This window comes from Bos indicus x Bos taurus, chromosome 2 (assembly GCF_003369695.1).
Source record: "Bos indicus x Bos taurus breed Angus x Brahman F1 hybrid chromosome 2, Bos_hybrid_MaternalHap_v2.0, whole genome shotgun sequence".
Lineage (NCBI taxonomy): Eukaryota > Metazoa > Chordata > Mammalia > Artiodactyla > Bovidae > Bos > Bos indicus x Bos taurus.
Genome location: NC_040077.1, coordinates 39,606,209 through 39,622,216, shown reverse-complemented (window position 1 = coordinate 39,622,216; position 16,008 = coordinate 39,606,209). Strand labels below are relative to the sequence as shown.

Sequence of the window (16,008 nt, the reverse complement as noted above, 5' to 3'; positions counted from 1 at the left end):
AGAATCCAGGAAATGAGAGATTCTCATTGATGTTCTGTTCATCAGCAACAGAAAGGACAGGAACACAATCTTGGGAATGTCTTTGCAGGCTGTCTGAGTCTGACTGCCAGCTCTGCTCCTGAAGAACTGAGTGACGATGGGCAATTTTCTTAAATTCTCTGGGCCAACCACCACCATCCCCCCCAACCCTCACCATCTACAAGATGGGGGAAAACAGTGGTACTTTCCTCATAGGACTGTGGAAGACCATTAAAGCATGGGAGAGTTCCTGGAATACAGTAAACTTGTCAAAAGTTTTAGCTGTTCCCAGGTGATTTGAAGTGTGGTTGTAGTTAGCAGGAAAGTTGCTCTTATCACTGGAGACCCTTGGGTTCAGGGACACCATGTTAAGACTTTGAGGTTTAGTAGCAAATGGCATGACCTTGATCTGAGCTTGTAGAATGGGTGAAAACAGTCACACAAACACTCTTCTGTTTTCTCTCTTCCTTGATTCCTGATCTGAATATGAGCCAATATCAAGGTAGACAACCCCAATTATTGGCTTAAACTCTCTTTCTGTTATAAGTAATAAATTCCGTGACGTTCTCATCATTTGTTTTTGTTTTTTTTTTTTTGTATGTAAGCTTATGTCAGTTACGGCAGACTTGATTTATATGGTGATGTGTTCCTAAAAAATTACACAAATATACTTTTGATAAATTGATGAATATAAAATACAACACTATTTGTTATTCTATAGTGAAAAATTTTTAAAGCTCTGTTTTTTTTGGTAGGGGGAGAATCAGATTTTTTGGAATAAATCAGAATTTAGCTAGAAGGGAATGCAATTGGACTTATATTTTCCCAAAGCTAATGATGTAGTGTGTGCATGTATGTATGCTAAGTCACTTCAGTTGCGTCTGACTCTGTGTGACCCCATGGACGGCAGCCCACCAGGCTTTCCCATCCCTGGGATTCTCCAGGCAAGAACACTAGAGTGGGTTGCCATTTCTTTCTCCAATGCATGAAAGTGAAAAGTGAAAGTGAAGTCACTCAGTCGTGTCCGACCCTTAGCGACCCCATGGACTGCAGCCCACCAGGCTCCTCCGTCCATGGGATTTTACAAGCAAGAGTACTGGAGTGGGGTGCCATTGCCTTCTCTGAAGTAAGATCTACTTTGGGTTTTATCTTAATAGATTCCCCAAATGAAAAGATACTTAATTCGCTGAATGTGTCTTTATACAAGTATGGTTGAGTTTTGATGAGTGTGTTATTATGTACAGGATATGAAAGTTTCCAGAACTCTAGTTTCTTTATAAGATAAGGATAATGTCTCTTTACTCCCATGCCAAGCACTAACCAACTCAAAAATATACAAGCCAGTCTTCACAGGACCTAACATGTTAGCAGGTCTTTAGTGTTCATTATACTTCTTTCTTTTCTCCCATATAGGACATAAAAGCTTTGAAATAGACAGACCTAGCCTTGTTAGAAATAATAAGAAAGATACAACACCAGGTTTATTTAAATAGCTGAGTTTTTGATTGGCATAATGCTGCTTATATTCACTGCTGGCCAGAGAAACTGGTAGAGGTTAGAGAAAGTTGAAGTTAAGATGAATATCAATCAAGAAGAAATCAAAATTATAAGCACAGTCAAAATCATAAGCACACCAAATACTAGTAAGGATGTGGAGCAAAAAGAATTCTCATTTATTGTTGGTAGGAATGCAAAATGACACAGCCACTTTGTAACACCACAGTTCGATGAATTCTTACAAAAGTAAACATATTCTCACCATATGATCCAGCAGTCACACTCATGATATTTACCTAAAGAAGCTGAAAGCTTATGTCCACAGAAAAACATGTGCACAGATTCTTAATTGCCAAAACTTAGACACAGTTAAAATGGCCAACAGTAGGTGAATGAATAAATGAGCCGTGGTCCATCCAGACAGTGAAACATTCAGTTCAGTTCAGTTCAGTCGCTCAATCCTGTCTGACTCTTTGCGACCCCATGAATCGCAGCACGCCAGGCCTCCCTGTCCAATACCAACTCCCGGAATTCACTCAGACTCACGTCCATCGAGTCAGTGATGCCATCCAGCCAACTCATCCTCTGTCGTCCCCTTCTCCTCCTGCCCCCAATCCCTCCCAGCATCAGAGTCTCTTCCAATGAGTCAACTCTTCGCATGAGGTGGCCAAAGTATTGGAGTTTCAGCTTTATCATTATACCTTCCAAAGAAATCCCAGGGCTGATCTCCTTCAGAATGGACTGGTTGGATCTCCTTGCAGTCCAAGGGACTCTCAAGAGTCTTCTGCAACACCACAATTCAAAAGCATGAATTCCTCGGCGCTCAGCCTTCTTCACAGTCCAACTCTCCATTATTCAGCACTAAAAAAGAAATGAGCTATTAAGCCATGAAGAGACATGGAGGGACCTTAATGCATATTATTCAGTGAAAGAAGCCAATCTGAAAGGGCTGCATACTGTATGACTCCAACTATATGACATTCCAGAAAAGGGGAAACTGTGGAGATAGTAAAAAGATCAGTGATTGCCATGGATGTATGCAGGGAGGTGAATAGGCTGATCACAGAGGATTTTTAGAGCAATGATGAATACATGTCATAATATATTATCCAAAACCATAGAATGTTTAACTCCAAGAGTGAACCCTTAAGTAAACTGTTAACTTTGGGTGATTATGCTGTATCAGTGCAGGTTTATCTTTGGTAAAAATTGTGCCATTCTGGTGATTGATATTGATCATAGCTCTGCCTATGTGAGGGCAGGACGTATGTAGGAAATCTCTGGAATGTCCCCTCAATTTTTCTATAAAACTGAAAGTGCTCTAATTTTTAAAAATTATACTTCAAATCATAAGCATACCATCTAAGACATGATGTCAATTGAGAAAATGTCAGTTGCAAAGATTCTACTTAAGTGTCACTTTTCAATAGTATCTTTGGTTGAATATAACTATTTTTTGCATGTGCTTAATATCTTTAAGAATTTAACCTCAGTTGTAAACATACTTCTGTCTCCTAAGCTAAAAAGTATGTGGATTTGAAATCAGTCTAAATCTTCCTGAGCACTGATACAGCTGCAATTATCACATGATTCATTGGCTTTATGCTTACCAGAGGCAATTTTGGCTACCAGACTTGTTTGTTCTGAGTGAATAGTCCTCCATCTCCAGAGGCATTCTTTATAGGTTCATGAACAGCCTTTCTTTTTTTAAAAAATCTTACAGAGTGCTGTAACAGCAACTGTCCTTAAACAGCCTTAATTTTTGTTGATTTTAATGTTTAGGTGGAGCTGTAGTGTTGGATGGACTTCCCAGGTGGTGCAGTGGTAAAGAATCCCCCTGCCAGTGCAGGAGACACAAGGGACGCAAGTTCGATCCCTGGGGTCAGGAAGATCCCCTGGAGTAGGAAATGGCAACTGGATCCAGTGTTCTTGCCTGAGAAATTCTCTATGAACGGAGAAGGTAGTGTTAGACACCATATGAAGACTGTATATTTAAGAGGAGAAAGGACTAGTAGTTGAAGAATAGGCTTCAAGGTTCACCTACCTGCTTAGAGAGCCATCAGCATCAGCATTATGTCAACCATGCACCTTGGTTTGCTGGTGGGTTTGCTGGTGGGTTCGCTGGTGGCTTCCCTGGTGGCTCCCCTGGTGGCTCCCCTGGTGGCTCAGACGGTGAAGAGTATGCCTGCAATGTGGGAGACCTGGGTTCAATCCCTGGGTTGGGAAGATCTCCTGGAGAAGGAAATGGCAACCCACTCCAGTATTCTTGCTTGGAGAGTTCCGTGGACAGAGGAACCTGGCGGGCTGCAGTCCATGGGGTTGCAAAGAATTGGACACAAGTGAGGGACTAACTTTCACTTTCACTTTTCACGGTTTGCTTGGGCTTTCATTTGATTATCTAATTCTTTTAGAGATTTATCTCTATGCACTCAGTGGACATGAATTTGAGCAAACTCCAGGAGATGCTGAAGTACAGGGAAGCCTGGCATGCTGCAGCGCATGGGGTCGCAAAGAATCAGACACAACTTAGCAACTAAACAACAGCAACATCTCTATGGGTTATTTTTCTATAAATGGTGGATCCTAACCTGTCAGCAGATGATTCTGAACAAACAATGTATGGGCATTGTAAATATTGAGTTGCAGTGCTAAACGTATCTTATATCTGTGTGTTAAGCTAACTGGTATATTAAGCATCTCCCAAAGCTCAATGGCTTATCACAGTGAAAGTTTCTTTCTTGTTCACATTACACTTCAAAGTGGATAGGTGGACAGTTGTTTCCTGCAGTTATTCAGGGACCTGTATCCCTTTATTCTAGTGGTTTTGCCATGTTGTATAGCTTTTTGACTCACTAGATCGTTTCTGGCCAACTGTAAGGAAGGTGGGAAGTGTAGTCCAGTCGTGTTCTCAGGAAGAAGAGAAAAGTTTTGATAAGCATCCAGTCATTAAATCTGTGTCCTGACTTTAATTTCTAATCTAGTTTGACAAATGAGTTGTGTGATTTTCTTTTTTCTTTTTCTTTTTGTGAGAGTTTTATTCTTAGAGTTTATGTCAAAGACTGTATCATCTGTTTTCTTCTCTTGTTTAGAATCCTGTACATAGATTCCTGGAAGGACTCTTTTTCTCTTAAAAACACAACCAAATATATTGGAGCTGTGTCTGATGTATCTGAAGTTTGATGAGGATTCTCAGTACACTACATTTTCCAGGAGGCCAGTTGAAACTATTCTTCACTCTATATGGTTAACCGTTTCTCAGAGACATGTTTCATTAAAGCACTGAAATTATGCAGACAGAGCTGGAAATGTTCTCTGAAGTGCATCCTATCATCTTCCTTTTAATTTTGGTTTTTATTTAACACTCAGCTCCCAAAGTGGGGCCATGGCGATATCTTTGAGTTACAACTCACATCAGGCCTTCGAGGAGTTTGCGATGCTATTTTATTGCTGGCATACAAAATCCGAGAGGTGAACTGTACTGTGGTAGGTCACACAGTGAGTCAACGACTGAGCTATGATTAGCGTTGACAGCTGGTGAGCTTCTAGGCTGTTGCTCACTGAGCGACGCTGACATTCATTTTGATTTGACTTTGCATTTCACTTTCAACTATTTATCCATTTTAAGGCCTCTTTAAGAAACTTTTTAGGAATATTGTGGGACTGAGGAAACTTTCTTTAAATGCTTTGGGAAAAGTCCACTAGCTCCCCTCTTCCCATTTTCCAGTTTAACAGTTAAATTGTGTTAATGCTAGGTAGGCCTCCTTTTGGTAGAGTTTGCAAATTAAGAACATAGATGCTTTAAGATATTAGGCAGTGTTAGGCAAAATAATTTTACTTGCTTTATTTCAAAATGTGTGATTTTTTTCAACAAAGGAGTTCTGAGATCCAATTATATGCTTGTGAGTATAAACTAGAAAAGTTATAAATATGTGTATATCTGATGAAATAATTCACAGAGAAATGGAAAGCGTGCATTGTAAATTATACTCCAAAGTATTTTGAACACATAATTAAAATGCAGCCAAGGGCCATCTGGATTGTGAAGCTTGGAGGCGGTCCTTTGGCTCATTGGGTCAGCGTTTGATTCACCTGAGAGGGATGGGGGACAGTGAGTCCGTTTTGATTCTGTGTCCATTTCCAAATGTATGTGTCAGGGAAACACTTAAGGAAAAATGCTGTTAGGTGGATCCTTGGGTGTCACTGCCCAGTGTGGCTGGCCCTGGGTAAAGCAACTTCCCTCGAACTTCTGTTTCCTCCGGCTGCCATCCTCAGCTCCCTGCGTTGCTGGTGCCAGTGAGACTGGTGATCTAGGGCCCTTGGTACCTCACACATGTAGGGAAAGATAACTTAGCAGAGATGAAGACAAATGATTAGGAGTCCAACCTGGGATTGGATTCTGATTCTGTCAGTTACTTGCCCAAGGAATAACAAAACTCAGTTTCGTCATTGGTCAGAGGATGCGCCCTGCTGTGTCATGGTGAGACCAAAGGGACCTGGCTTACTAGTATGTGGGCTTGCAGCAGCTGTTCTTCCCTTCCTGCTCTCAGGCTCCCTCTCCAGATCCTTTTATCGTCAGTACACTATTGCAACTGAAGAGCAATATCAAGTTTGCATGTGTGTGTGTGTGCGCGTGCGCGCGTGCTAAGTCACTTCAGTTGTGTCTGACTCTTTGGTACCCTGTTGACCATAGCCCGCCAGGCTTCTCTGTCCATTAGATTCTTCAGGCAAGAATACTGGAATGGGTTGTCATGCCTTCCTCCAGGGGATCTTCCCCACTCAGGGATCAAACCCATGTCTCTTAAGTCTCCTGCACTGACAGGCAGGTTCTTTATCACTAGCGCCACGTGGGAAACCCAATATCAAGTTTGGACACCTCTGAACACATATTCTGTGTCTTTAAAGTACCTAACTGGTAAAACATATCCCTCAGACCTCAGATCATGTAGTGATGTGATTTTATTTGAAGTAGATTCAGACAGAGCCAAAGGGTATTTTCCTTGCTTTTCAGCTATAAAAAAGTGTTGTAATTTAATGATTTGGCTGGTTGTGATTGGTATTAAAATAACTTCTCTGTGATTTCTCAAAGGAATCACGGCCACTTAAGGGCGAGATAGCACCTTCAAGGTGAGCCAGAGCTCTTTTCTCAGCTCCCCCACCCCCTGAAAGATGGACTTGTCTTATTTTCTCTTGTGGTCCCCAGTGGAGATGAGGGGCCAGCCATTAGCCACTCTTCCTATGGAGTAATCATGAATCCCTCACCCAGTTTGTTTACATTGAGAAATGTGAGCAACATCATTGTTTAGAATCACAAAGTGATTCAGGAGGTGAAAGGTCATTAAGATATCTTGAGAGTCACTCTAAGGAAATGCTTATTGCATTTCCTTTTCAGGAATATAAAAATATAGTATTTTTCAGTGACAATAAAACATGAAGCAATTCCACTTAAATCTAACAGTTCCATTATCAAGATAGAACTGAACCACAAAATATGAGAGTGAGAGTGAGAGTTGCCGTAAGAAGTGATTTGCATGAAACCCTACTTTATTCTCCAATTATTACTCTACATGATTACAGGACAACCTGGCTGTTAATTGCCTATGGTCTTTAAATATGCACTTCTTTCAGAAATAGACACTAATTATTAGATCTTGTTTTCTGTCTCACCTGAAGTTGCAAATGTCTAGGATATATTTTTTTTTAATTTGAAAGTCTAATTGTGTACAGATATAGTAAAATCGATCTCATTCTGAATCCCATTCTGTTCTCTGAGATGTAAACTCTCAAAGATTATGAACTTGGCTTTCAATTCTATATAAGTGTTTTATGTGCCCGTCTCTTGACAAAAGCTATATGTTTGCTATCAGAATGCTGGAGGAATTTTGTCTTTTTAACATGGAGAGGAATCTTTGCTTACGAGTTAAAAAAAAAACAAACTACCTACTTCCCCACAGCCCATTATAATTAAATATAATCAGAGATAACAACATCAAAGTAATATTAAATACTAGATATTCTCCTAATTGTACCAAGATAAGATTTTTTTTTTCTGTTTGGGAGCTGCACTTGGACTTAGGCTAGGCACAAGACAGTTTGCTTTGTGTCTTGGGCTCTCGTTTCTTCAGACATCAGGAGCTGAATTAGGTAATAGATCCTGAAGTGGTGCTGGGCTTGTCCTGTCTTTAGGCCAGGCTTGGCAAGCCTATATGCCTAAAGGGATCAGACTGGTAGGATCCAAGTGTCAAGCCAGTGAGTGGGAATCCTGGGCTAACAAGGGTGCATGAGCCCTGCCTAAGGACAGCAGCCACTGTTCAGTTTCAGCAGGTTGATCTCAGATATAAATCTTAATGTTTACGTGAAATATAACAAATTTTGTTATTTATATCATTTTTAAGTTGAAGTATAGCTGAAACAATATTATACTAGATTCAGGTATACAACATAGTGATTTATTGTAGATTATGTGCCAAATAACCAATATATGCCAACATACAGGTTATGTGCCAAAATTGTTACAGTATTGTATATCATATATAGTATGCCCATATTCCCTGTGTTGTACATTACATCTCTGTGACTTATTTATTTTATAACTCGTAGTTTTTACCTCCTAATCCTCGTCACCTATTTCTACTATACTCCCACCTGAACTATGGTGACCTGGGTATTTATCTGAAGGAAACAAAAACACTAATTCAAAATGATATATGCACTCCAGTGTTCACTGATGCATTATTTAAAATAACCAAGATATGGAAGCAACCTGGTCTACTGACAGATGAATAAAGAGGATCTGGTGTATATATATATATATACATACACACACACAGTGAAATATTAGCCATAAAAAAAAAGAATGAAATCTTCCCACTTGTGACAACATGGGTAGACCTGGAGAAAGAAAGTGGAAGTCGCTCAGTCGTGTCCAACTCTTTGTGACTCCATGAACTGTAGCCCGCCAGGCTCCTCTGTCTGTGGAATTCTCTAGGCCAGAATACTGGAGTGGATAGCCGTTCCCTTCTCCAGGGGATCTTCTGACCCAGGGATTGAACCCTGGTCTCCCACGATGCAGGCATATTCTTTACTGTCTGAGCTACCAGGGAAGCCCTAAAGACTTGGAGGGTATTATCCTAAGTGAAATTAGATAAGGACAAATAATATATATTTTCAATTATATGTGAAATCTAAAAAACATGAACAAATGTAGCAAAACAAACAGGCTCATAGATATGGAGAACAATTTTTAAATATTGGATTGTAACTCATGCTTTTAAGAAAGTAGTGTGCTGACCAATTCACTACAGTGACTTATGGTTTTATCACATGCTGTGTCTACTTCCATATCTGGTATTGTCATATAGCTAATGCCTGTGAAGCTTTCTTGACCTGATTTAGCTATGAAGCCTTCTCAGGCCTGTATCAGGGGCGATACCTCCTATGGCTCTTATAGCGTTTTCTCTCTCTTTAATCTACTAAGCGGTAGTGTAATTTTCTCTTTCTTTTGTCCTCTAATCTCTAGACTCCTTGAAGGCATCCACTATACTCTGAGTGCATGAGGGAGTATGGTGGTGAGTAAGGTGTCTGCTCAGGTGACTTAGGGCTTATTGCTTTAACAAGGCTTCTCCCAGAATCTCAGGATCAGTCTTCTAATGGAGTCTGTTTCCCAGATTTCTTTTTAATCAAGCTGTCTTGATTAAACAAGGCAGTTTTATTAGCAGGTCTGGGAAAATTTGGAGTCCAAAGGCCTCTTTTCTTAAAACGTGTTGTTACTTACCGCTACTGTTTTATTCCTGCTGATTTTCTCTTATTTCTCCTTAATCAACATATTTCTAGGGAAGGTAGAGTGCAGATGTGTTTTTGTGACTCAAAGCCATATGAAGCCCAAATGAGTCTTTCTCTTGTCATAATTATAAGGAGGGCCTTAGGCTGTGTTTACTGCCTCTAAAATAAACTTGGTGCTTAGCTTCTCAGTTGCAACACTTTCCAGCTTTTATGAAGAAAAATAAACAAAAATAAAATGTTATTTTAAATGTAGTGTCAGAAATTAAATAAATTACCCTCAATAGTGCCGTATATTTTTTTTAAGTATTTTTGGAAGGACTACGCAGCAGAACCTCCACAACAGAACCATACTGAAAAAAAAAAAGCCCCCAAGCTTTCTTTTTTTGGCAACTGGTAATATCTCATCCTATTAAAACTATTTAGTCTGTTTCTTTATTTTTTTCTCAAATTATATGCAGAATCACCAGTATTCTTGCCTGGAGAATTCCATGGACAGAGGAGCCTGGTGGCTACAGTCCATGGGATCACAAAGAGTCGAACATGACTGAGTGACTAACGCATGTGCACACACACACACACACACACACGCACACACACACACTATGTTGCAGCAGTGTAAAAACTTAGTCTCTGTCGCCAGGCTGTGTAAGTTCAGTTCCTAGCTCTACCACGTACCAGCTGTATAATCACAGGCCAGGGACTTAACTACTGTGTCTCGGGTCCTTTTGCTGTACAATGGAGATCCTAGTAGTACCTAAGTCAAAGAGTTATTGAGAGGGTTAAATGAGTAAAAAGTAAAACCTTTATAATAATGCCTGGCACATAATTGCTGTGTACATGGTTACTTATTTTTTAAGTTCATTGAGCTATCATTTAGGGCATAATTTACATGCAGTAAAATTCACCCTTTATAATACACAGTTCTGTGAATTTTGACAGGAGCAAATGGTCATATAACTACCACTACTGTGAAGATATAGAACATTTCTATCATCCTCAAAAGCATACTCTGTTGTCAATCCCCCCAACCCCCCCCACCATTTCCAAACCCTGACAATCACAGGTCTGTTTTCTGACCCCATACTTCTGCTTTTACAGAATGTCATGTAAATGGATCGTGCCCTATATAAACCTCTGAGTCTCACTTCTTTCACTTGGCACAGGGGTTGGCAAACTTTTCTGTAAAGGGCCAGGTAGTCCATGTTTTAGGTTTGCAGGCCTTACCGTCTCTGTTGCAAAAAATTCCATTCTATCGCAGTCGTGCACTGCACGTGAAAGATTGTGGGTGGCCATGTTCCAATAAAGCTTTATTAAAATAGGTAGTAGCCACATTTGGGTGGAAAACCATAATTTGGCAGCCTGTGACTTAGCATAATGCTTTCAAGATCCATTCATGTTGTTGCAGCTATTAGAAGTGTTCTTTTTATTGCCAGTTCCAATTCATAGATGCACTAGAGTTTGTTTAGTCGTTCACCAGTTGAAGGATGTTTTTACTAATTTTTGGAAATTATAAATAAAGCCACTGTAAATATTTGTCTACAGGATTTTGTGTCAGCACAGATTTTGATTTCTCTTGAGTAAACCACCTTGGCAGGGGGGTTGTATGGTAAGTGTATTTTTACCTTTATTGTGTGTGCTCAGTTTCATCTGACTGTTTGCGACCCCATGGGCTATAGCCTGCTAGGCTCCTCTGTCCATGGAATTTTCCAGGAAAGAATACTGGAGCAGGTTGCCATTTCCTATTCCAGGGGATCTTCCCAACCCAAGGATTGAACCCGTGTCTCCTGTGTCTCCTACATTGGCAGGCAGGTTCTTTACCACTAGTGCCACCTGGAAAGTCCTTAGAAACTCTCAAATTGTTTCCCAAATGTGTAGATTATTTTGCATTTCCATCAGCAATATACGAGAGTTCAGTTGTGTTGTATCACCACCAGCCCATAGTATTGTGCATTTCTTTGTTTGTTTTAAGTTACTCTGAAAAACTACGAATGATCTTAGAAACTAGCATGAAGATGCTTTACCTTTAATCTCATAGTGAGTTGAAAGCTCTTGAAGGGTTTTACACATGGAAATGATGGAAATGACATGATTTGGGTTTTTAAATGATTACCCCAGCTGCAGTATGGAGAATGATTTGGAGGGAAGAATGGTAACTGTGTGAAGACCTGTAGGAGAATATCATTTTAGTACAGAGGAAAGGGAAGGTACCTGGATTGAAAGAGGGCAGTGAGGATGATGTCACTAGATGTGAGAATTCTTTAGGAGTTGGAATTTATAGAACTCAGTGATTGATCAGATATGAGACTTAGGAAAGTGGCACAAGCAACTGGATGTATAATGATGCCTTTACCGAGATGAGGAAAACTGATAGGGAAAAAGGTTTGGGGAGATAAACTGTATCAGTAGAATTTTGAGATATATGTGAGACACTGAAATAGAGGTTCCATCTACGTAGTTTGGTATCCAGGTTCTGGAATAGAGGAACACAGTTGAGAGTCAGTGTGGTATACAACATATAAAGTTGCACCGAAGACAGACATTCAAAGGAAACTAGGAGAGAGTGGGTTCAAGAGCTGGGGGTGGGGGGTGGGAGAGGGTGGTTCGTCTCAGGTAATTGTCTTCCAGATGATGAGGTGAGTGAATGTGCCGAGATGACAGCTGAAGTGAGGGGTGGCAAGTGCACATTGGATTTTGCAGCACAACAGATATTGGTCAGTGTAGGTGGTGGAGGCCATGACAGTGGTGCTGGTGTACCCCTGAAAATCCCTGTTAAACGGAGACGGGGAGTGAATAGGAGGTGCTGTGCTAAGTTGCTTCCACGGGCTGTAGCCCACTGGGCTTGTGTGTCTACAGGATTCTTCAGGCAAAAACATTAGAGTGGGTTGTCATGCCCTCCTCCAGGGGATCTTCCAGACCCAGGGATCAAACCCATGCCTTTTAGGTCTCCTACATTGACAGGAGGGTTCTATATCACTAATGCCACCTGGGAAACCTGAATAGAAGGTGAGGTGGTAAAAAAAGCAAGGGTATACAGATATTTCAGGAATTTTTAGGCTAAGTGATAGAACCATATGTAAGAGACATTTTTTACTGTTTGTTAAGATGAGACAGGTTAGAATGTACCCTTGAGAAGCATGAGGCAGGGGATGAGGCCAGGAGAAACAGCACAGTCAGTGGAGAGATGGGCAGAAGGAATGTCCATCCGATCTAGTATACTTGCTAAAGAGGTTCAGCTGACTTTAATATTCACCTGTTAGCACAGTAGAGTGGGGGCTTTTCTAATGAACTCTACTGTAGTAGGGTCCTTACATTTATTTTTCAGCTAGTTCTAGGAAACTTACCAAGCAGCAAATGTCAGCACAATTCTTTTGATGTGTGAAAATGCTCTGGCGGTTTAGTCACTTGTCAGTCTCATGTCCAAGTCTTATCCATCTGTCATGGCCCAGTTGAAACTCTCAAATGAAAGACTCTCCCTCCCTAATCTGAATGGTCATAGCATGGTACTTCCCCACCCCACCCCCCCCGCCTTCTCTGTTTTGTCATTTGTTCTTGTGTATTTACTGTGTGTATGTGTATGTATATATTATTCTCCTTAGATGAAAGGAGATGGAGACCATGACTGAACGGCGTTGTGTTCTCCCCAGCACCTAGCCTAGCTGGTTACACTTCCTTAGCTTGTTACCTTAAATGCAAGGAAACATGAACATGGGGGAATGGGTATTAGCAGACAATTAGGAGGAGTTAAGTAAAGAAGCAGAAGATTTTTGTGGCTTGGAATCTGAATTAGTTACCTGAAAAATTATGGAACCTGATTATAACCTTTTGTTTTTATGATACCTAGTAAAATATGTTTTGAAAGTTTCTTGTTTCCTGCTACTAAGGAATCTATTTAGCAATAATCCAACTCCTCTTTGGTGTAATAGTTTACCAACTACTTTCATTTCATAATATTATTCAGACTGAGAGTAAATCAGAGACACAGAGACAGAGACTTCATAGGGAATTTAGTCCATGTTGCAAAGAGAAAAACCAAGGTCAGAGAGATAATTAGTTAAAAGTCCCTTTACTAGTAAACACAAGTGCTAAGACCAAAGGCAGGACTCTCCAGTTCTAATCCAGGTTTCTTTCAATGTACTTTGTGGCTTCTAGATTTATTTTTATAAAAATCCAATTGGCCTGATAATTACTTAATAAAATTGTAAGGAGCAATGTGGTCTGCTTTATTTAAATGAATTAAAAAGTCACTTATCAGAACAATCTCTTGATCAGAGCTAAGATCACCTTTTATGGAAGAAGCTTGGCTTGTGGCTCAGAGCTTCAGATGTAGCCCCTACAGCAGAATGAATTGTGCTGCTGCTATGATTTAAATAAAAGAGGACAGGAGTTACGTATCTGTGGATAACTAACTGTTAGAGCAATACTGGCAAGCACTGTTCAAAACAGTGAATAAACCTAGTATCAGCATTTTGGAGGAAAAAACCGATATTTACCTGTTTTTCTAAGCTTTCGACTCTGACAACTTTATTTTTTAAGACTAGTGTCATTCTTATGGACCACAGCCTTGTCTAACTCAATGAAACTTTGAGCCATGCCATGTAGGGCCACCCAAGACAGACGGGTCATGGTGGAGAGCAAACTGTGGAAAATTCTTAAACAGATGGGAATACCAGACCACCTGACCTGCTTTTGAGAAACCTGTATGCAGGTCAGGAGGCAACCGTTAGAATTGGACATGGAACAACAGACTGGTTCCAGATTGGGAAAGGAGTACATCAAGGCTGTATATTGTCACCCTGCTTATTTAATTTAGATGCAGAGTACATCATGAGAAATGCCGGGCTGGATGAAGCACATGCTGGAATCAAGATTGCCAGGAGAAATATCAATAACCTCAGATATGCAGATGACACCACCCTTTTGGCAGAAAGTGAAGAAGAACTAAAGAGCCTCTTGATGAAAATGAAAGAGGAGAGTAAAAAGTTGGCTTAACATTCAGAAAACGAAGATCATGGCATCTGGTCCCATCACTTCATGGCAAATAGATGGGGAAACAGTAGAAACAGTGACAGACTTTATTTTTGGGGGCTCCAAAATCACTGCAGATGGTGACTGCAGCCATGAAATTAAAAGATGCTTCTTGGAAGAAAAGCTACGACCAACCTAGACAGCATATTCAAAAGCAGAGACATTACTATGTCAACAAAGGTCCGTCTAGTCAAGGCTGTGGTTTTTCCAGTGGTCATGTATGGATGTGAGAGTTGGACTATGAAGAAAGCTGAGCGCTGAAGAATTGATGCTTTTGAACTGTAGTGTTGGAGAAGACTCTTGAGAGTCCCTTGGACTGCAAGGAGATCCAACCAGTCCATCCTAAAGGAAATCAGCCCTGAATATTCATTGAAAGGACTGATGCTAAAACTGGGGCTGAAACTTCTAATACTTTGGCCACCTGATGAGAAGAACTGACTGATTTGAAAAGACAGACACTGATTCTGAGAAAGATGGAATGCAGGAGGAGAAGGGCACGATGGGGGATGAGATGGTTGGATGGCATCACCGACTCAACAGACATGAGTTTGAGTAAACTCTGGATGGACAGGGACGCCTGGCGTGCTGCAGTCCATGAGGTTTCCAAAGAGTTGGACATGACTGAGCAACTGAACTGAACTGAGCATCATTCTTGATTTAGGATGATAAGTTATAGTCTAATGAAAGAACTATTAATAGAAATAAGGAAGGTCATTATCCTTTAGGGGGACTATGCTGCTGCTATTGCTAAGTCGCTTCAGTCGTGTCCGACTCTGTGCGACCCCATAGATGGCAGCCCACCAGGCTCTCCCATCCCTGGGATTCTCCAGGCAAGAACACTGGAGTGGGTTGCCATTTCCTTCTCCAATGCATGAAAGGGAAAAGTGAAAGTGAAGTCTCTCAGTTGTGTCCGACTCTTCGCGACCCCATGGACTGCAGCCCACCAGGCTCCTCCATCCATGGGATTTTCCAGGCAAGAGTACTGGAGGGGGACTATGGTCAGCTTTAATTATATTATTGTTAAAGGTTTCACAAATTGAAATAGTGTGTATTAAATATATAATCTATAATTTTATGTTAAAGCATTTAATGGGGAAACCACTGACTAAAATCTTTATATAATATTATTCCCATTGGCCATAGCTGATTATTAAGCTGGATAGTAACTTCTGTTGAACAGATTCTTTTTAATTGTACTGACTTAGAGATCCCCAAACTCTAGAATGTATTTTTGTCAGGGAAGTTAAGAACATATACCTTTAAGAAATTGCAGAAAGGCATAAAGTGTTTTTTCTTCCTCCTTTCTACACTTTTAAATGTTATATGAATGAATGGCTACTACTAGGTAAAACATTTCCTTATGTTCTCCTATAAATTGTCTCAGACAGGGTATTTGGGAACTGCTGTACCCTGTGCAAAGTAATTGAACTTGGCTGGGTATGGAATCAAAACAATCAGTTGAGATAGCAAATCTGAAACCAGGTGTTCCATAGTTAAATAGCTATGATTCATGGGGAAAAAAACCACAGAATTTTAAGAACTTTTTTTTTCCTCCAAGGCAGTTGATTCTATCATTCCATATGGACTATGGACTCTGGTCTAGCTCTGGTTATCATCTTCATTACAAGTGTTTCTCTCTTTTTTTTTAGTGTAATGTAAAATTTATTAAATTGGCGTTCCAGATGAACA

The 16,008-nt window shown here is 40.4% G+C and overlaps 1 protein-coding gene across 2 annotated transcripts in view; it reads left to right on the top strand.

Annotated features, from left to right (window-relative positions):
* GPD2 (glycerol-3-phosphate dehydrogenase 2) overlaps positions 1-16,008 on the top strand; it is a 150,244-nt gene that overhangs the window by 42,416 nt on the left and 91,820 nt on the right. The gene's annotated exons all lie outside the window — the stretch shown is intronic.